Here is a 22441-nt window from a genome sequence, read left to right as displayed (position 1 = left end):
TCAGGCAGAAAGACAGACACGGGGAAAGATAGAGAAACGGAATGGGAGAAAAAGTGAAAGATAAAAAGACGGGCAGAGTCAGACGAGTGGGAGGCTGAGGGAGTCATTTGCAAGCTGGGGGAGGGATGTTGATGGAGCAGAAAGAGAGAGGAGCGGGTACAGTGTGAATGACAGTGAGAAAAGCAGACGGGAAGAAAGAGATGAGAGGATGGGAGTGTTCTTAAGACACATTGACAGTGAGAGAGACGAGAGGAGGGAGAACAGCAGGAGAGGGGGGATCAGGAGCCACGAGGAGGGAGGAGAGCCGGCGCAGGGGGGAGGCACCACCCTGCGGATTGAGACGTATCCCACATTGCCCTTCTCTCTGGTGGCGCAGCAGGCAGGGCACAAGGGCCGTGGTGTGTGGTGGTGTGAAGTTGACGTGGCGCTGGCCCTGGCACAAAGGAGCAGAGGAGGAGGGCGCCAGGCGCTGTGTGGCAGGGTTGCCCAGATACGGCCATTTAGGGTTGGCATGTTGTTTTTGTGTCTGTGATGCACTTCCAGCCTGACACACACAGACACACACACACACACGGACTCAGAGATGGCACGCACGCGTTTACATCCCCATCACTTTTTGTCTCTTTATGAACTGGCTTGCAGCAGGGGTATCGGATAGCTGTTCATGAAATCGGGATGTGTCTGATAATGAGGAATTTTAATCAGTGTGAATTGTATAGAATTTAAATATTCTGGTCCCGTTCCTCTTAATGATTTGTTTAGTACCTTGACTTTTATATATATAAAAATCATATTAGAATTTTTTTTTATTAAGAAATGAATAATTTTATGCAGCAAGGTTGCATTAAAGAGTTGCATTAAAGAGAGTTCATATTTTATAGTGTTACAAACGGTTCTATTTCAAATAAATGCTGTACATTTGAACTTTACGTTTGAACTTAACTTTTTTAGCATTGATAATATTAGGAAGTGTTTCCTGAGTACCAATTCAGCATTTTTGAATAATTTCTGAAGAATCATGTGACACTGAATATTGGCATAATGGCTGCTGATTTTAAAATTGATTAAAATAGAAAAGAGTTATTTTAAATTGTAATATATTTGACCTGCATTTTTTAACAAATAAATGCAGCCTTGGTGAACATAAGAGACTTCTTTCAAAAACATTAAAATTATGTGATTTGCTCAAAAGATGCATAAGATTATTCTGTTCAGGAATTGGTTCAACTACACTTTGATTCACTAATTAAATGACTCCGAGAGTGATCCCTTCAGGATTGTTTGGACTACGCTGGTCACATTATATATGTTTTTGATTCATTTAAAAGAACTGACTCAGAAGAGTCATCCGTTCAAGAATCGGTTAGAATACATTGAGGAGTTGTGTGTTTTTAATTCACTAAAAAGAATTGATTCATAAGAGCTTTCTCTTCAATAAACTATTGGACCGCACTGGCCATGTTATATGTTTCTGATTCATTACAAAGAAGTGACTCATAAGAGTCATCTGTCAAAGAATCAGTTAAAAATAGTTTAAAAAGAGCTTGTAACAGTTCTTAATTCCCAGTGTGTGTGTTAAAAATAAAACATAAACATAAAATCTTATTTACATTTTGTGATGTCACAACCAGCACAACACCCCCTTCCCTCCCCCCCATGCACACATCCATTTTTCTGCATGCACTGTGTGTTAGTCTTCTGTGTGTGTTTTGCATTAAAGTCTCGTCAGACGGGATTGCTTATGCGGTCAGAATGATTAGTCTTCTGTGAATGCGTCTGAGGCCCGAAAATCTCATCTGTCACTCACCAATGAGAAAGCCATTCTTGCCATGATCTCTTTCCTTTCCCTACAACTCTCTTTCTATTAACCGTTGCCCGGTGTAATCAGTGCACTGGTGCTGTCTGTTGACCTGATGTTTAATGATTACAATCCAAAGCTTGGGGAGATAAAAGGCAGTGCAGGGGGAAAAAATCAGACCCCATCAAATTCAGCCCCATTTCCTCATGCCACAGACAGAAACGGCTGGCTGATTGGCGACGGCGCTTTGAACGGCGCTGTGTGAAGGAGGTTCCTCTTACCCACGGTAACGTGATACATGTTCTGGGCTTCAGAATGACACACGCCGGATCAAAAGAGACTAGAGAGAAAACAAACTCACTCACGTAAACACACAGATGCCAACTCATCCACAGACAAACTTGGATACAGGTGTAAACTTAACAAATGCTGTATGTAGCTCTAGCTTCTGTCTCTCTCAAAAAAGTGTTCTTTTTTATAACTTGTTGAGTGATGGAAAGAGTTTTGCTGTTGTTTTCTGATTTGTATCTATACATAGCACAAATACTGTGATTTTGAGTCTTTTTGTCATTGTGGACCTGACTGACGATCTCAAAAAGAAGTTACTAATTTGCTTGCAGTGTAATGTGTATATTACAGATAATTTACTAAGAATAATTACATATGTAAAAAGGATGGACTCTCCCACATTTAAATTAGGCTTTTGCATGTTGTAAATTAGGCTTGTTGTGTACTTGTGTAAATCACAAAGAAGATGTGTTATGTTTTTAGGCTATCTCTATTCAAATTAAAAAATCAGAATTTTTTGACTTGAACTAGTTCAGCATAACTTAATGCCTTAATAATGCCTCAATAACTTAATGCCTGCATATTCAGATCCATTTCAGATTATCTGGTTTAAAATCAGACATTTGTAAATTTGGTCTAAAATGTTTTTTGATCCAATCGTGACCCACATTTAGAGGGAGTATAATCACATGTTGCCACATCACATTTGTAGTGTTGTAGTGCACGCTAATGCATCCTGTTAATGTGTCCCAGACAACAGCAAGGGACCACCTACTTACCTGTCAATCAACAGTTGCAATAAAACAGTTGTTTTAAACTTTGCTGGCTGCAAATGTCTTTAAACCATTTGGAAAATGTATTAAAGACAAACAAATGATAACAGAGATTGTGTAGCTAAAGTAGATGAGCTTGGACATTTTGACCATATATTATGAACTTGTTTTTATACATGCCTTGCCTTTAGTAAATCAAGCTGTGTCTCAGAATGTTGATTGCTGAGGTATTAACATACATCAAAATCAAATAATCTGAAGTCACAGTCATCACATCATAAACTTTTGCTTCTGTGTGTGTTTGGAGAGAGGGTGAGATGTCCCATCTTAGAGTGGGAGCTGCCAGCAGACAGACAGACAGACAGGCACAGACAAACTGACAGACAGACACACAGACAGACAGACAGACAGACACAAACACACACACACACACACACACACACACACACACACACACACACACACACACACACACACACACACACACACACACAAAGACAGACAGACAGACAGACAGACAGGAAGGAGGTAGATGAGCATTCATCCAAAAATAAAAGGATGAATAAATGATTAGGAGATGAAAGGCGCAGTGGAGGGAGGCGTCATCTTTTAAAGCATGCAGAGTCATTGACTCTTCCAATTACCACATTATCCACTCTCTCCATCTTGACTGCATCCCATCCAGAAGCCCAGCGTGTGTGTGTGTGCGCATATGCCTGCCGAAATTCTCCATTTCAAAGACATTAGATGTTCTTAATTAGAAAATTGCTTCAATAATAAATAATAATAGTAATTATAATAGTTGTTGTTGGAATCACCACTGTGTGGTGACGATGATAATGATAATAATAATAATAATAATGATTATTATTATTATTATTGTTTATTATTTTTATTATTATATGATATAGTTGTTTTTGGAATGATCACAGTGCAATACGTTTAATAATAATAATAATAATAATAACAATAAATTGTTTTTATTATATATTAATTATAATTAATATTATTGTTATTATTTTTAAAATTAATAATAATAATTTTATTGAACCTTTTTTTCAGTTGAGAACATATCCCAATATTTTTTTTCAGATTTAATTATTTAAATTGTAAAATGGTGCCTAGAAAATTTGATTAATAAATATACTGAATAATGTCTTAGTAAAAAATTTAATGCAGGAAATATTTATGAGTGTTAGGGGAAAGAAAACTTCATGAGCTCAGTATATAAACAAAAGAAACCAAAGGACAGTTTGTGTTTAATTAACAAGTGCTTTAGTAAAGTGTCATTATTTCTTTCTCCGTCACGTCACTTTCTCCTGCATGTTGAGATGCTGTCTAGACGCTGCTGTCTACACATTAGAGACCTGTCAGTGTGAGTGTACAGTACCTATGTGCTGAAGTGCAGACCAGTTATATCTCTCCTGCTTAGAATTTGCCCTATTCTTGATATAAGTTTAAAAGAACTAATTTGCTTTAAAGCTGATCTCAGCTCAATGTAACTCATTGTTCTTTGCCTGAGCTTTTAAGAGTAACTAAAACAGCCATGTTTACATACAGGATAAAGGCATCATTCTCCATTCAGTGTGCATGTATGTGTGTGCGTCTAACTATGTGTGAGTCTTAGACTCTCAAGCAGTTTGTCTAGTTATGTAATGCTAGATTTGCATGTGAAGGGAAGGAACCCGTTTTTCATGCTGCACTGGATGTGAAGTGAAGCCCCCTTTTCCCCCCAACCCCTCTTTTTCAACCGGAACGAGGGACCGCGCCATCTCAGATGGAGGGATGCTGAGAGAGTGACAGGAGGAGAAAACATGAAAGGCTTTAAGTGTGAATTCATTAATAATGTGCACCAGTGTACCGGTGTACAATGCATACTAAAAAAAAAATATCCAAGAATATCCAATCAGGAAACCAAGATTATTCTATCATTTCTTAAGCAGTGAAAGAGATTTAATACATAAATCCTTGGCACATTTCCCATTATTCTCACAATATGAGATATGTAAGAGTTATTATTTCAGGTATAATTAATAAACACTTTTTAAAAATGTTTTATAATATTTTTTATCTATTTTTAAATGATAAATTATTTGTTTTTTTTTTCCTTCCTATGTTTAAATGTACATCTAAATATTTCTCATGGCATTTAAATTACTTTTATTTGAAATCTTTTTTTTTTATCATTATTATTTTTGTTAGGCTTTTAAAATCATGTTTATTGCATGATATGTCGACTAATTAGTCAAATGAATTTAAATTGAATCAAATGAATTTTAATTTCTCAAATGATGGAAAAAATAATTCAATTTTAATTGAAAAAAAAAAATATATATAAAAATCCCATAACAATTATACATATCTGAGCAATTAACAGTAACTTAACAATCATGTACAGTATAATTCATTAGACATTTTCTACTTGTACGCCTTTCTTGTACTTGACTGAATAGACAGACAATGACAGATTCTGTCCGGTTTGAGTGACATCAGTCATTTATTGAAGAGCTTTGTGTCTCTCCGCCTCATAACAACAGTCACACACAGATATTCCGGCAGATTCCGATACACATTCTTGAGTTTCTTTAGCAGGTTGAATAGCTTTGCTGAGGGCAAGATGAGGGGGAGTTTAGATAACCCAACCTCACATCACCCCCACACCCCACGGGGGTCACACAATGCATGTCACACATATCATTAATCCTGGGGGTTGTTTCCCCCCAGGGGGCGTCCACTGACCCACGCATAAAGGATAAAAGTGTTCTGGCCTTGGATGGGGCGTTCTTAACAGTATGGCCCAGGAGACGACAACATCCTCTATACTCAACAAAACCACACATACAGGGTTAGTGTAGGCCTGTGAGGTTCAAATAATGTGGCCGTTTCTGTGCGTGGTTTGTGAATGACATTCTCTTTCAAATGCCACTGAAGAAAGTGGAGAGAGGAGAGGGGCAAGGCAAAGTTAAGGAGGAAAGCGGTTTTGTTTTGCTTTCCTTGTTTTGGTTTTTATGAAGAGGGTGAAAAATCAGGTTTTGTTCTAGGGTACCTGAAATGATGCGTAAAAAGTGGTGTAGTAGTAAAAAGGAAACTACTTGGTACTTTTTAAAACACTTTTAACTGCTATTTTAAGCTTACTTTTATTTGTTATGCTGTCTGTAATTTGGGGTCTCTAAGATTTTCTGATGTTTTTGAAGGAAGTCTCCTATGCTTCCCATGACTGCATTTATTTGATAAAAAATACAGTTTAAATGAACTGATTTCCATTTTATTTTTTATTAAAGTTTTATTTATTCCTATGTTGGCAAAGATTATTTTTTGTCTTAAAAACAGTCATGCCTATTTTATTTTATTTTATTTTATTTTATTTTATTTTATTTTATTTTATTTTATTTTATTTTATTTTATTTTGAACTATTTTATTTATTAATTAATTTATTTGCTGGACTGTTTGATGAATAGGAAGTTGTAAAGAACAGCACTGATTTGAAATAGAAATATTTTGTAAACTTATAAATGTTTTTTGCTGAATAAAAGTACAATTTTTTTCAAAATACTGACTCCAAACTTTTGAACAGTATGTGTGTGTGTGTGTGTGTGTGTGTGTGTGTGTGTGTATATATGGTATATATATATTTTACGCATAAGAATATGGTTTTAAAACATTTTGTCAGTATTTTAAAGAATTAGTACTTTTATTCAGCAAAGATGCATTAAATTGATCAAAAGTGACAGTAATTAAATACCTACAAAGCACTTTCAAGAAACATTTTTTAATTCAAATAATAATAATTTAATTATTATTTAAATTAAAAAAAAATATTAAAAGTGCTTTGTAGGTATTTCATGTGGCGTTTTAATGATTGAATTAAATTTTTTATTTATTTATTTTTAGGCTGTCAAAATAATGAGTTGCATGACATGCTGAATAATCAGTGTAATGTATAAAAATATGTCGTGTTTTGTACCTGTTTTTCAGTATCGTACCACAATCCCAATTTCTTTACAGTAGTAACTTTGAATGCACATTTTATGCTCTGTACATTACAGAAATCGTTTGCTTATTTGTTTAATTAGCGTCTGTTTCTTGCATGTTTTTAACAAACCCATGCTGTTATTAAAGACTTGGTGTAGACCGTTGTGTCAAGTACCTCCCATCATGCATTGTATATGTGATGTGAAGTGTATGAGATGAACACACACAGTCCTCCATCCTCTCCTTGTCCTTCCTACATTCTTTCTCTCCATCTCTCTTTCTCTCTCCTTACGGTGAGACCGTTCTAATCCTATTCATTGAGCCCACTCTTTTCCTCTCCTCCTCTCATTATCCTCTTTTCTCCTCAACATTCCCCTTTCCTCTCTGAATCCATTTCTCCAAATCTCCATTTCCCCAGCGGACATTTACAAACCCTTGGGTCCCACCCTCACCATTCCTCTCTCTACCTCTCTCCTCTTTATTTTCTCTCTCTCTCTCGCTCTCTCTCTGTCTCTGTTTCCGACTGGGCTTTGCTATTTAATCTTCTTGAAGCGTTCAAGATGTCACTCGCCCCTGAAGCCAGAGGGACAAAGGCCTAAATCCAGCCCTCTCTCAATGGGCCACGCCCCTCAGCTGCCGGTGTGCACTTTGAAGAAGAACGGGATGGGGGGCGATGCTGAAGTCCCACAAAAACTCCCATGGTCCCCAATTTCTGCATTGGTGGCCCTCTTCTTTTGCTTGATGTGTTGAGGGCTTTGTGAATCTCATGTGCACCTCTACTAAAGTAGACCCCCTTCATGCACATACACTCAAATGTATGCACTGTGGTTAGGTTGCATGTACGGTGAGGCCCATGTGTGCTAATTAAAGTGGGGAGTGTATTTGCCCACCGTTTGATTATGATGTAACTCATTTTACAGGAAAATGACCAATATGTTCTGTGTCCAATGCTTAATTCTAAGTTACTGTTTTCCTTCATTGTTTTATATTCCATATTTTCCCCCTTAAAACATTATCAAATTAAATTATAATTTAATTGTTCATTTTAAAGTTTTTCAGGTTTTCAGTTATTTCAGTTTTCAGTTTTTTCCCCCGTTAATCATACATTCTCTGAACAGCTTATCTTCTGTTTTGTTTTATTTTATTTTATTATTTATTTAGTTTGTCTTCCACCCATCCATCCTCCAAACTGTAAAATAAATACATTAAAATAAAATTAATACATTTTATTAAATTAAGTTCATTTTAAAGTCAAGCTTATTTGTATATATTAATTTATATTTTTTGTTTATAGTCATTCATCCATCCATCCATCCATTCTCCAAACTTTCCAATCTTATCTTTAGTTTAGTTTAGTTTATAACATGTCCTATTTCTTTTTATAACTGCAATTCTTTTTTAGTTTTATTTAATTTGAATATAATTTAATTTCAATTCAGTTCAACAAGATTAGTTTTCATTTACTGTAGAAGATTTTAAACGTCAAAACCCAAAAGGTTACACTGACTTGCTGCTAGGGCTGTGCAATTAATCGAAAAAACGGTTTGATTTTGATTTTGGCCTCCAACAATTATGAAAATACAATAATCGAGATGAAACGATTATTTCACCCCATTCAGTTTTTTTTTCATTTGTAACTTTTTAAATATTGGGAATATAAGACTACTACTATAAATATAAGTGCATTAAACTACAAATTAAATTACATACCCATTGTATTGTTCCCATATCTACATTACAGTGCTTAGATCATTCTGATCAACTAATTTCCTGTGTAACAGCAACACTTCCAATTTCTCACTTTGTCAGAATTGAGCTTTACTTTTTTTTTCCACACCTCATTCTGAAAAGCATTGCAAAATTTCACTGAAAAAGGGTAAAAAAGACCATCACTTCCGGGGTCGGTAACTGAGGACTGTGTTTCGACCACTGCTGGAAAAAGGATATCACTTCAAAAGGATTACAAACCCCAGTGGTATCAAATCTCCCTAATGCGGTTATCCCACACATTCACTCACTGTGCTCTAGGCTGATAGAGTCTGGCCCACTGTCTTGGTATTTCCCTTTTAAAGGCAGTGCTGGTTTTGCTTCAAGACATTGGGTAGACCTGTTAGATAAGACCATGTGAAAGTATCAATGAACATTTTTCTCATTCGTATATTTATGAGGTCAATAACATTGATTGGATGAATACAGCACACAACATTGAAACTGCTTATATAGAAAATGTCATGTAATTCTGCTTGAGGTCTTTTTAATGCAGAAAAGTAAAACCAAAAGAGACTTCAGTTAACATGTTTCTCATCAATATTTTAATTTGTTTCCCTCTCAGATGCTGAAACGAAACAGCACATGAAAGTTTCTGACAGTTCAACGCTCATGAATATTTAATGAGGTAAGCGCTGAAGCAATTTATCATTAGTTGTCGGTTGCTAAACAGCCTGTTACATTCTGGCATTGTATCGCTTTACACTGTATACCTTTGGCAATGTAAATAGCACTAACTTTATTTCCACAGTGTAAAAATAAAAATGTAATGAATTATTATCATCACAATTTTAATGAATGCATTACATTAGAAAGTTATTAATTATTATAAGTCCACATCGGACAATTAATTCATTAATTAATTTTTTATGCAGCATAATATTTTATTTAATCGTTCACATATATTTATTTGTCATTTATTTTGTGCAGCATATATTTGGTCATATATTTAGTTTATGTATTTATCATTTATTTTGTGCAATATACTTTTTTTTTTCATTGTTATCATTATGCATGCATGCATTTTAGTCCTCCATAGAGTACATGAATGCCACAGTATAGGTGGTGATAACTGACTTTTCATTCGATTCATTAAAAAACACTTGATTAATTCCTTTGATTCATTCGCAACTGTCGAGAGAGCAAAAACAGACAAAGAAACTGGCAATACTGGGTTGAAATGTAAGTTGCTCAATATAAATTTATTGTAACTGTTGTTTAAAAGCAACATCACAATGATGGCAATCATGTTCTTTCCCACTCTTGCTTGTGTGATATTGCTTAAATATTCATGCAGTTGTATACGTGACTTTTTAAATACATCTGATTTTTTAAACACACTCTTACTCGCACCTTTATGCACCATATTGTCTTTAAACACACACATGCTGCCTTAACAGATCGCTCATGTGCTCTAACATATGACATTGGTGTGTGTCCATTGTGTGAACAGGCTGGTCCTCACTCATAACAGAGGCAGTAAAAGTGTCTGAGAGAGAAATATATGACCCTCCTTCTGTTTTCCTGTGTGTTGAAGAATAAGAGTGGACCCCACTGATATTTCACCCCCACCTGTCCTGCCGTTAAGAACAATGCGGGAGCTCCTTTATGTGTGAATGACTCCGTCCCCACATTCACTATCTCTCATAACCTGCAGGACAAACAAAGAGCCAAGCACTTCCTATTGCTTGCTTCAGTGAAGGTGGGGTGTGAAGAAATTTCTCCAAGGAGGAAGGTGCTCCTCAAAAAAGCTGAATGAGAAAGTATTGGCAATTTTATATAAATACAACCAAATTAGACAGTTTTACAAAAACTGTTACAGTTTTTTTTTTTTTTACAAATTTTTTTTTACAATTTTTTTTTGTCCTCTCATGAGGTTGTTGCATTCTTATATTGTCAGTTGGTAATATTAGCAGTAATATTATGTACACTGTTATTTAAAAGTTTGAGGTCAGTAAGATGTTTTTGAAAAAAAGGAAAAAAGTTCTATTCAGCAAGGACATATTAAATTGATCAAAAGTGAAAATATATAATGTTACAGAATATTTGATTTCAAATAAATGCTATTTTTTTAACTTTTTGTTTTTGAATGAAAGAAACCTGAAATGTATCATGGTTTCCACATAAATATTCAAGTTTGCAAATTATATCATATAATATATATCATGCTATTATATATTATATTATATATTATATATATATATATATATTTACTATTTTTACTGTATTTGTGATCAAATAAATGCAGCCTTGGTTTTTAACAACCACAAAATTTTGAACAGTAGTTTAAGTTATATTTACATAATATTACTTTTTCTAAAAATGTTTATATGTGTATATGTGTGTGTGTGTGTGTGTGTGTATGTATATATATGTATATATATATATATATATATATATATATATATATATATATATATATATATATATATATATATATATATATATATATATATATATATATATATATATATATATATATATATATATATATATATATATATATATATATATATATATATGTATATGTATATATATGTATATATATATATATTACGACTAAGGTTATAGTAATTAAAGTGTAAAAGATATTAAAAAATTTTTTTTAATCATAATACTAGTAACACTTATATTTTTGTACTGTGAATTAATGCTTTGTATTAATGAATAGTATGTTAATATAAATGTACAAATATGATGGTTTTGTTTGCCTTTTGATAGTGTAAGACAAATGCTGGTCTATCTGTAGGAACGTTACCTCCTTTTTCAAAAGTTCAGTCATCCATGTAGACAATGCCTTAAGTGTACAATAAAAGCACGTTATGTGGTCTCAGTGTGCATTAAACCATGCACATCCGTGTAGTGATGCGGTTCCTAAGATGTTGGGATCAAATTGCAGGTATATCAAACTAAACGGAATGTGTGTTTGATGTAATCTGCCTTACCAATTGTTCTTTTGTATAAGCATTCAAATAGGTTTTTTAATGTAATGCAAGACTGTAGTGCAGTGAATGTCATTTCCAGGTGCTGTTTGGCAGAGTTCTGTGTATTTGGATTTGTTGCTCTCTTTAAGCACAGCTAAAGGAAACAACAGAGCCTGTGGAACAAAAGTCCATCTGCAGATGCTTCCTCTAATATTATGTAACTGGAGGATGTTTCTGGATTTGCTCTGTGTATAGCTATGATGCCATTTGAATTTGGATCACCAGCTTCACTACTGTAGAAATGCTCTTTATAAGATGCTCATGCATGTGTATGGACAGTATTTTTACATTTTCTGGCAGGCAGCAGATGTGTCCGTATGAGTGTGAACATGCTGACACCTTTTCCTGTGTGTTATTCGCAGGTTAGCAGTCTGTGAAGGTGTGATGAAGCTAAAATAGCATCAGACAATAATAGAAATCGCTTATTAAATAGATTAATGTGGCTATAGAGCAATGGTTCTCTACCTTTTCAACTCCAAGGCCCCCTATTATAAGTCGAATCACATTTATTTATAGAGTGCTTTGTACAATACAGATTGTTTCATAGCAGCTTCGCATGAATAAACAGGAAATAACAGTGTTAATGTAGTAAAATAGATCATTTATGAAATTCTATTTCAGCTGTAAACCAGCTCTACAGATGAAAATAGTGTCATTATTCAGCTCAGTTTTTCTTTGTTTCAATTCAGTTCAAAAAGTTGTTCAGCAATTAAGAAAACAATATTCAAAGGCCTTGAGATTTTTCAAGTTGTTTGTGATTTAGTTAAAAAATATTAAAAATACTAAAAATATTTTTAGTCAATTTCTACTCAGTAAATAATTTTTAGCTTTGGTGTTACCAGAAAAATGTATATTTATTGTAAGATTTTATTATTTTACTTGTCCAAGTCTAGAAATCCAGGTTTTGCAAGACAGTCGTTTTGGGGGTAAATTAAAGAAATGTCTTGATTTTAGCTGTAATGCCTGTTTTATCTTATTTTACATCCTTTTAAGTCATCTTATGGGCCTCGGTCCCCTGTATGAGAACCATTTTAGTAGAGTAATATTTATACAGTATATTGATACATTTGATCTTGAAATTGAAATTTTATTTAATGGTGTTTTGGTTTGTTGAGGTACTCTATTAAACCCTGAAGAACAGCACATGTGCTGCCCAAAAAATGTTCACACACATCACATGCCTGACCACCATGCAAATCCACACCTCTCTTTTAATTTATCATCCCATGGGTGAAGCCATTCACTCTTACAGCAACATATATGAGCACATTTCCATGCCTCCATTCTTTAATGTCAGCCGAGCGCTTTCATTAGTCTCTTGCATTCGTTTCAGATGTTCTCGTCAGGCTCTGGGCATAACCATGGTATTCGATGGCCCATCTAAACCTGTTATGTATACAAAATCAGAGTTAAATGCTAGCGACCTAATCTCTGATATTTGCATGAGGTGAGGGTGATAATTGCAGGCTGAAAGCACAATAACGGGACAGTGCGCTCTGCGTTTCCCATATCAATCACCCCAAGTGGGGGAGAACCAAGCAGGGTGGCTAGTTAGCGCTGGTCGATTGTTTGCGGGCCCTGACCGCCGCGCTTTTCGGGCAGGCCTGGTGGGGGGTTGGCCGGTCCCTCGCAGACCTGAGCGCAGCTCCCGTGTTCATCCGTCCATTCGGATCTGTCACCCCAGGGCTAACCCAGCCAATGGCTACCCTTTGTCCCGCTCCACATTCTTCAGGCCCATTGTGTGGGCCAATACCGGTTAGGCTCATCCTTACAATTCCCTTTGTCAGGAGGACCCACAGCACAGAATCCAGAGAGGGGGAGAGAGCAAGCTATCGGACATAGAAAGAGAGAAAGGCGAAAAAAGTTGCTATGTGGGAGAATGAAAGGACAGATGAAAGAAAGGGATGTGATGGGCTGTTTTTTGATGCTCTTTTTCAAAGACGTGGAGTGGCCAGCATTCACAGTGTCAAGTGTCAATGTCTGATCATGTGGGGAGACATGAAAGCCGTTCACTTAACTTTGAGGCCCCAAATTGAGTTGATCCAATATATTAAACTCTAAATGCAACAGCTTTGCAAAAACATATGTCATTTGTCAAAAAAAGCGGCCTTTTGCACAGGCTGACCAGTGATAGGAAGTGACTGGCAAGTAGGTGAAACGCAACCAAATGCTACATTGCTTTTTAATGTTAACGTGATTAAGAAGAATGAGTTAACGAGGAAAATCATTTAATCACCCTCATGTTGTACTACTTTCTTCTGTTGAAAGTATTCCAAAGTATATTCCACAGAAGAAAGAAAGTCATACAGGTTTTGAAGAATTTTATTTTTTATTTTTGGGCAAACAATCCCATTGATTAACCAATCTCTCATCTTTCATAGCACAAAAATGTGAGTCATTATAGTGAATTGGTTGGTTTATAAAATTATTCATAATTCAAGATTCAAATTCTTTTGCTAGTTCATTTATTTATAATAGGGAAATATTAATTTAAATGCTGCTGTTTATTGCTCAACAACTACTTATAACCCAGCTATATAAATTGTTTTTTTCATTTATTTTCTGTATCTAGTGTAAATTTACTGTATGTGCCTTTGATATTCATTTATAAAAAACTTTCATATGTATAATTTTTCTTGTTTTATTTTTCTATTGATTGCTTCATTTTTAAAATTTACTTATGTTAATTTTAATTTTATTTGGTTCTATTTTGTACAACATTTCAGCTCAACCTCCTCTATAAATGACTTGACCTAAATGGCCTTATTTTTTGTAAGTTTATTTTTTCTTTTTAAGAAATGTTCAGCTTTATTGTTATTTAATTACTTTAAATTAGTAACTCATAACTTGGTGAACTACAAGTTAGCTTCAGTATTGATTATTATACTGCATTCTGCTTATCGTCCTTAATTGATCTCTATAAACACCTCTGTAAAAGGGGTAGTTTACCCAAAAATGAAAATGCTGTCATCATTTACTCATCCTCATGTTGTTCCAAACCTGTATTACTTTCCTTCTTCTGTGGAACATAAATGAAGATATTACGAAGACATGAGGATGACAGAATTTTTATTTTGGGTGAAGTATCCCTTTAATGCCATCAACAGTGTTAAAGTAAGTGTGCTATATTTAAACGATGAACCAAAAATATGAACGTGCCCTTGTGTGTGGTATTAAAGCATGGAAAACTAAGTTCTGTGACCCGGTGGGAGGGTGCCTGGAATTTCAGCGTCAGCTGAATCAGTGGCAAGCATAACAAGATACAGCCCTCTTTTACGCAAAGCAAAACAGCTTTTTATCACAAGCTGTGTTTGAAATATTTAATCTGTTGGCTTATTTCCAGCCAATTCCCATGTTGTATGATAGGACAGCTTTTGAAGAATGTTATCGCTGTTATTTCGTAATGTTTGGTCAATGCTCTGCACATTCCAATGACATCATTACCGACTGTGAGTATGCAGAAATCCCTGAGGAGGGATAAGTCGTGTTGAATCTGTAAGGTCACCAATCAAATCAATGTGTAAACAAAGAGAGTGCACACAAACACAAGCACAGAGCAAATCTATGACAAGAGTTAATCTTACTTTTGTGCTCAATGTAAATAGCACTTTCTCTTTCACAAACTCATAATCTGATTGGTTTATTTGGCCTGCTAGTTCCCACAGCTCTCAGTCATAGCTTTTGTGTGCATTTGTCGCTATTTTATCGGACCGTGTCCTACTAGCACTATGACACGGCTAATTCCATGGCTGTTTCCTCGACACACAGCATATAATAATAACATAAATGTGATTTATTGATTGATTGGTAATTGGGTGATTGATTGGCTGGCTGCACGGTTGACCAGTTTAAGAATGCTCAAGGGTTCATAGCCTTTTTCTGGGCCCTTCAGCACTGTGTGTGAGTTCAGTGAGGGGTCTTCGCTCATTGCATATGAATGAGCCGGGCCTCAGGGGATCTAATGCTTACAGGCTAATCCTCAGTGGTGCTGAAGATACTTAAGGCCACTTTATGACTCTTAAAACACATTGTTATCATCCTGAAGAGATTTATGACGTCTCACTGATGCATTCCACTTCACTATTGAAGAAAGTAAAATCCAGCGGGGACAATGGAACTGACTGAAGAGTATGAATGAGGTTATCTCATGGTGTGGCTTGATAAGTAATGAGACTCAGCAAGGGTTCTTTGTGATTACAGACTTTCACTTTCTGTGATTCCATTAGATATTCACTGGTTTTCGTCTTAGAACGACAGGAAATTGTGATTTTGGTTTCTGCAAAGCTGGGTAAAAATACAGTCAATTACAGTCTTCATTTGTGCGATCTTGATTCTTAATTAGCTTTTTGCAGCCATCGCTGAATCTGCAGCAACCAGTGTAGTCCGATTCACTAAGAAGTGACTCTTATGAACCTGTTCTTATTATTCTAATTCTAAATAGGATAAACTGAAATTCTTGAAGACATGAAGGCCAGTGAGGACTTGTGTGGATTCTGTGTGGGCCTGGTGAAAGGTCGCAGCTCCCATCACAGAGGTCAAAGTTGAAACGACATATACAATAGCAAATGGTGTTCAGGAAAGGACCAGGGTGACGTGGGTTGTCTTGATAGCAACCAATGAGAAAACACTGCATTTTTTAGAGCAGGAACTTAATGTGTACTTGGCCAGTTCTATACATTCATTTAATCTTTCTGTCTTTGAACCTAGATTTAAGATCAACTTTATCTCTTATGTGTGAAAACTACCATCTTTGACATCTCCCTGAAAAGAGCAGAAGCCCGTGAACTCAAAACAAAGCTTACGATGACAGTAAAAGTTAAATAGACTCCAAAAGTTTCCAACCAGATCCATCTTTGGAATTTTGAATTTTGAATTTTGGACTTGCTTACAACACATGACATTTTAAATACAAAGAGTTAATTCCTAAGAACTTCATACATGTTTTACACTTGATTTTGAATTATTTTTCCTTTTCTTTTTCATGTTCGCCCTTACATGTCTGACCATTATGAAAAACTCCATAGGGCGTGTGAATGAGTGAATGAATGGAAAGGTGGATGAATGAGTGACTGCATGAATGAGAGGATTGGACATATAGAGGGAGGGAGAGATGAAGGGGAGGTATTTAGAAATTTATATTGAATAAGGAATTTCCTAGAACTCTCCAGGAGGGAGGGGAAGGGGGCGTGGAGAGTTAAGCTGGACCCCCGTCCCTCTCCTGCTCCCCTGGTCAGGCTTAGAAGAGGACTCATTCTGTAGCCTTAGTCAGCATGCTCATAGGGGGCCATCACAATGGAGCTATTCTGCGGACAAAGAGTAGAGTTAATGCCACTATTCCACTGCGCTATGCTGCTGGGGGGCTCTTCTCAGGGCCAGCGCTAGCGCTGGTTTATGTTAGCCATGGCGAAAGGTAATTTTCCCCTCAAACATGGTTCAGAGGTTAAGGTAGATGACAGATCAGAAATCACACATGAGGTAGTGTAGCAACAGGGGGAAATCCATTATTAATTTTCATATATTTAAAATGTACTTTAGCAGCTTAAATGGAATGAAATCGTTTTTTTCTCAGAATTGTGAGATGTTTTTTTCATTTCCCATAGTGGAGATATCCCACGGTTTCCATATCTTATTAACTTTATTGATAACAATATATCCATGCATATACAGGTGCTGGTCATATAATTAGAATATCATCAAAAAGTTGATTTATTTCACTAATTCCATTCAAAAAGTGAAACTTGTATATTATATTCATTCATTACACATAGACTGATATATTTCAAATGTTTATTTCTTTTAATTTTGATGTTTATAACTGACAACTAAGGAAAATCCAAAAATCAGTCTCTCAGAAAATTAGAATATTACTTAAGACCAATACAAAGAAAGGATTTTTAGAAATCTTGGCCAACTGAAAAGTATGAACATGAAATGTATGAGCATGTACAGCACTCAATACTTAGTTGGGGCTCCTTTTGCCTGAATTACTGCAGCAATGTGGCATGGCATGGAGTCGATCAGTCTGTGGCACTGCTCAGGTGTTATGAGAGCCCAAGTTGCTCTGATAGTGGCCTTCAGCTCTTCTGCATTCTTGGGTCTGGCATATTGCATCTTCCTCTTCACAATCTATGGGGTTAAGGTCAGGCGAGTTTGCTGGCCAATTAAGAACAGGCATACCATGGTCTTTAAACCAGGTACTGGTAGCTTTGGCACTGTGTGCAGGTGCCAAGTCCTGTTGGAAAATTAAATCTGCATCTCCATAAAGTTGGTCAACAGCAGGAAGCATGAAGTGCTCTAAAACCTCCTGGTATATGGCTGCGTTGACCTTGGACCTCAGAAAACACAGTGGACCAACGCCAGCAGATGACATGGCACCCCAAACCATCACTGACTGTGGAAACTTTACACTGGACCTCAAGCAATGTGGATTGTGTGCCTCTCCTCTCTTCCTCCAGACTCTGGGACCCTGATTTCCAAAGGAAATGCAAAATTTACTTTCATCAGAGAACATAACTTGCAGCAGTCCAGTCCTTTTTGTCTTTAGCCCAGGTGAGATGCTTCTGATGCTGTCTGTTGTTCAAGAGTGACCTGACACAAGGAATGCGACAGCTGAAACCCATGTCTTGCATACGTCTGTGCATAGTAGTTCTTGAAGCACTGATTCCAGCTGCAGTCCACTCTTTGTGACTCTCCCCCACATTTTTGAATGGGTTTTGTTTCACAATCCTCTCCAGGGTGCCGTTATCCCTATTGCTTGTACACTTTTTTTTCTACCACATCTTTTCCTTCCCTTCGCCTCTCTATTAATGTGCTTGGACACAGAGCTCTGTGAACAGCCAGCCTCTTTTGCAATGACCTTTTGTGTCTCGCCCTCCTTGTGCAAGGTGTCAATGGTCATCTTTTGGACAACTGTCAAACAGCAGTCTTCCCCATGGTTGTGTAGCCTACAGAACTAGACTGAGAGACTATTTAAAGGCCTTTGCAGGTGTTTTGAGTTAATTACCTGATTAGAGTGTGCCACCAGGTGTCTTCAATATTGAACCTTTTCACAATATTCAAATTTTCTGAGAGACTGATTTTTGGATTTTCCTTAGTTGTCAGTTATAATCATAAAAATTAAAAGAAATAAAAATTTGAAATATATCAGTCTGTGTGTAACGAATAAATATAATATACAAGTTTCACTTTTTGAATGGAATTATTGAAATAAATCAACTTTTTGATGATATTCTAATTATATGACCAGCACCTGTAATTCTTCTTCTTCTTTTTCATCACGACTTGTACAGAGACAACTACAAGTGATATAGATAAGAGTGGACCAACAGCAAAATTAGCTCAGCCAATGGCAAGAGTTTCGGGGCAGGACAACCTTTTTGATTACCAATTGCAGTTGTTGGAGACCTGTTTGGAAACAATATACGGCTCATTTTGTATTGCAAGTCTGGTGCAGAAACACACTGCGGCTTTAAGTAATTTCTTTCATCTCTCTACTGGGCCTATACTTTAAATCAAAAGGCCAAAAAGAGGTTCATTTGCACAGTTTATGTATATGTGTGTGAATGAACATGCTGTTCTATGCATGTGTGTGGGTGTGTGTATGCGTGGATGTCACACACTTTTGTTAAATGAGCTGAGCCTTTGTTAACATGCCCTTAAGCACACCTATCCCTGACACCACAACCTCTCCCCTCTCTTTTATCTTCACTCATCTAAGTGTCCTTCATCTTTCCATCATTAAAAATGTTCTCTCCTCACACTCCTTCTCGCATGAAAACCCTTCTCATGTTGTTCCAAATCTGTTTGACTTTCGTTTGTCAGTGAAACACAAAATGAATGCAACTATAATGAATGAATTAAGCTTTCATGATTCAAAAAGAACACAAAAAACTATAAAGTATCATAAAAATGGTCCATAACTTTTGAGGTACAGTTGCTTGAAAACCTATAGTAGCTTTGTGTGTAAAACAAGCTGAAATTAAGACTGAAATCAGAACAATTAAAAGCGCTTATATGATTGTGGTTCTAACGAGTCACTGATCGGATCTGAATCAAAATAATCGTTCATTTACAAAATTTTCAGATTCTGAACTTCAGATGCTACGGAACTTCAGAAACACTTCAGAAAAATTGAAATAATGTTCTTGAGTCAAATGGTCCAGTTTTATAGTGCCCTGGATATTTACATAATTGTATTCCATGCAACAACAACAAAAAAAAAGGTTTGGAACAACACAAAGGTGAGTAGATGATGACTAGTAAGTGATAATTCGCTTTTTGTGTGTACTATGTCTTTAAGTGTGTTCTTTATCACAGCATTGCTCGCTGTTGTTGACGTTTGAAAGCACTGAGGGCACTTATTACTGATGGGTGGAGTGGAGGGGAAGTACATTTAGGGCAGTGCAACTCTAGACGGGATCTAAGGTCTTTGTCGGACATAAAGCATGTGGTCTTCTTTCTCCAAAGCGTGGCCTATAATGGCTGTCGTGGTCGTTAAGCTATTGTATTACTCCCAGCAGGTGAAGGGCGAATCTCCTCATAACCTTCCTTTATTTTCCCCTCCCTTTTGTCATTTACAAGCCATTGTTTGGGGCGAAGGCGAGGAAAAAGAAAGAAAAAAAAAACTTTCTGCTGTTCTTTTGAAGGGTAAGCTGTTGTGCCTCATTGTTGAGGAGGGACTTTGATGTTTTAAGTTTAAAATAGTGAGTCAGAAAAAGTGTTGAACTTCGATATGACAGACTAGGTTAGGTGTCCCATTTCTGAGGGGAGTTTTTGTAGGGGTGTTTTTGAAGAAGATTGGATTTCTTTCTGCTTTCACCTGCTCTGAAGTCCTTGCAAGTTCAGTGACATCTGCTCCGGAGTCTTCTAGAATGGACTCGGGCCTAGTGGGCTTGTATTTGAAATGTGGTTTACTCAGCAGCTCATCGCTACCCGATTCTGTCACTATCAGCTTTGATGTTACACACATATAATATATGGCACTGTTTACACTTGGTCTTAAGCTCCATCTCAGATGATCTGAGCATAATTGGTCAGGCCAGACAGATCGCCATTTACACCTGGAAGTCAAATGCATCTCGAATGTGACTCCTGTGACCACCTGTTCCCACTTTAAAGGGAGAGTTTCTGATTTCATCTCTACAAACATTACTTTCTATGTATGCATACTGCTGTATGTTGATAAAACAGAAAACAATAAAAAGCACAAAAACTTTTGTTTACAAATATACTTCCATGTTTTTTGTCTCTACAAACTATATATTACTGTAAGTGAACTCTGGGTATGTGCTTCACATAATCTGTCAATGCATTTTGACTTCAGGTAAAGAGGCCAACATTTCTCAGATGTTAATATTCCTTTAAAGTTGTATATCATTACAAATTTAACTTAAAAAATACTTTTCTCTATTCCATATTTTGAGGAGGAGTCTCATCTCCCATCCCCTTTAAAAGCCAGTTCGCTATTTACATGGCAGATTGTAATTTTTCATTTTTAAAAATGTTTGTGTGATGCTGCGCATCCCTGTGTGTGTAATAAGCAAAGTGTACATGCGTTGTGCACCCGCCTATAGGTGCATATTATTAATGCGCTCTTTAAATAACAAAGAAAAAATATTGTGCCAGACTTTAGACCAGGTTTGAGTTGGTCTATGTCTCAGTCTATTTTCAGTTCCAAAAAAAATTAAAAAATAGCAACGCACCAACAATGTGCTTGAACACACCTCTTTTTTAGACAAGCACGCCCATGGGTGCACAAATGGGTGCAAATGCATTTGCTATTTAAACAATGCGGTGCAGGACGGGAAAATGAGAACCGTGTTTGGCTAAAACTAGCAAAAAAACTTGTGTCGCGCCTTGCGCCGCATTGCACTGGGTGTATGATAGGGGCCCTAGGTCCCAATTAAATGAAATTTTTGTCTTCTTCCTTTCAGAGTGCTCATCCAAGTGCATGCTGAACTGTTTTAATGGCACCATGTGTTACCTTACAACCTCACAAACTTACAATTACAGGTTTAGCAATTAGCTGTGAATGTGCTGTTTAACACATAATCAACACTCATTTGGGGGAAGGGTGCTTGCAAGGCAATAAATACACAATATGGGATTATTTGATTGTAACTTTCATGTTAAGAAAAAAAAGATAAAGAAATAATAATTAAGCCATTTAGCCCATGATTCTTTTTCAGAATGAATTACAAAAGTAAGAATCAATAATCATCACTCATAATTATATCAGCAGCTACATAGATTTGAGATATGGCTCATTTCACATAAGTATGCATACTGAATCTCACTTTCTCCATCAAAGCAACCAAGCAGTTCTGCCCGAATGTCTTCATTCTGCATAAATTCAGAGTAATTATTTGCATGACTGCAATTCCAACGCAATTAACCTTGAGCATCATAAAAGAGGAGTTGCTGACTGCTGGGAAATATGGGAAAAAAGCTCACTGTGATTCGATTATATCTGGCGATTTATATTTTCAGCCATGTCGCTTTCACATTCAACAGCTGTCAGGCAGAGGAAATGGGATATGTGCTTCAAATTAAGTATGCTAATTCATTAATCTGATTTAACAATAAGAAAAGAAAGAAAAGTTAATTAGTTGAATTGGTATATATTATCAGCTGGGTCTTATATTGGCCTGTATGGCCTGGACATTTGTCTCAAATGAATGATTATCAAAGTAGCCTGGAGTGCACCATAAAAGAATAGAATTGGGGTCAGGAAGAGAGACAGATGCCTTAAAATAAGGCACTTGAACTAATCTAGAGTTGTTTGTGGTTCTCTTAATTGGGCATATGTGTTAGTGTCATGTGTGCAGTGAGGGTAGCAGTCGTTTGTGATTAGATTGTG

The 22441-nt window shown here is 36.2% G+C and overlaps 1 long non-coding RNA gene across 1 annotated transcript in view; it reads left to right on the top strand.

The window, feature by feature from the left end:
* The window catches only part of LOC122141092, a 50437-nt gene extending 39938 nt beyond the window's left edge, over positions 1 to 10499 (top strand). Inside the window, exons 2-3 of the long non-coding RNA XR_006157539.1 lie at positions 9165 to 9227; positions 10053 to 10499. This is a non-coding gene — a long non-coding RNA (uncharacterized LOC122141092). The remainder of the gene's footprint in view (positions 1 to 9164; positions 9228 to 10052) is intronic.
* The last annotated feature ends 11942 nt before the right edge of the window (positions 10500 to 22441 follow it).

This window comes from Cyprinus carpio, chromosome B20 (genome assembly GCF_018340385.1).
Source record: "Cyprinus carpio isolate SPL01 chromosome B20, ASM1834038v1, whole genome shotgun sequence".
Classification (NCBI taxonomy): Eukaryota; Metazoa; Chordata; class Actinopteri; order Cypriniformes; family Cyprinidae; genus Cyprinus; species Cyprinus carpio.
This window is presented reverse-complemented; position numbering and strand designations above follow the sequence as displayed.